Source organism: Sceloporus undulatus, chromosome 3, assembly GCF_019175285.1.
Source record: "Sceloporus undulatus isolate JIND9_A2432 ecotype Alabama chromosome 3, SceUnd_v1.1, whole genome shotgun sequence".
NCBI lineage: Eukaryota > Metazoa > Chordata > Lepidosauria > Squamata > Phrynosomatidae > Sceloporus > Sceloporus undulatus.
In genome coordinates, this window is record NC_056524.1 from 153,290,292 (window position 1) to 153,291,002 (window position 711).

The following is a 711-nucleotide window of genomic DNA, read 5'->3' on the forward strand; positions in this document are numbered from 1 at the left end:
CCCGCCGGCGCCATTTGCTCCGCGCGGGAGCCTCAGCAGCCAAACCGCGCGACTCCCGCGCGGAGCAAAAAAGAAGTTCCATTTCGGAGCTTCTTTCCGCGGCGCACTGATGACGTTGCGAGGCGCCGCTGGCGCATTCGCGATGTCATAGGCGCCGCGACACGTCTGGATGTTATGCGTCCCGTACGTAAAGATGGCGGCGCCCATGTGGAAGGGGCACCGCCATCTTGTACGTATTGTATACATACTAGGGTTAGGGGGGTGCGGAAGCACCGCCCCTTCCTAACCCTAGTACATATACAATACGTACTATATGGCGGTTTGTATCCCGCCTTTGAGGTCTTGCGATGCGGTAAACCTAGTTGAGTTTTTCCAGGCCTTTTGCCAATCTTCATATGGAATTGGATGGCCTATGTCCCGAGCCCAACTTATCATGTTTTCTTTTATGGTTTCTTTTTCCATCATTCTGTCCATGAGGATTTTATATATTTTAGATACTTTTTTTAAAATCTGGTTTCCACCATATTTTGTCTAGTTTATTTGTGGCCTTTTCTAGGCCTATATTTTTTATACCTTCCTTAAATTTTTCTTTCATCTGCATGTATGAAAACCACTTTAGGTGTTTGCTTTCTTTTTCTAACTCTTCTCTCTGTTTCATTATAATTTCCCCATCTTTATCTATTTTTGTTATGTCTTTATAGGTTAGCCATT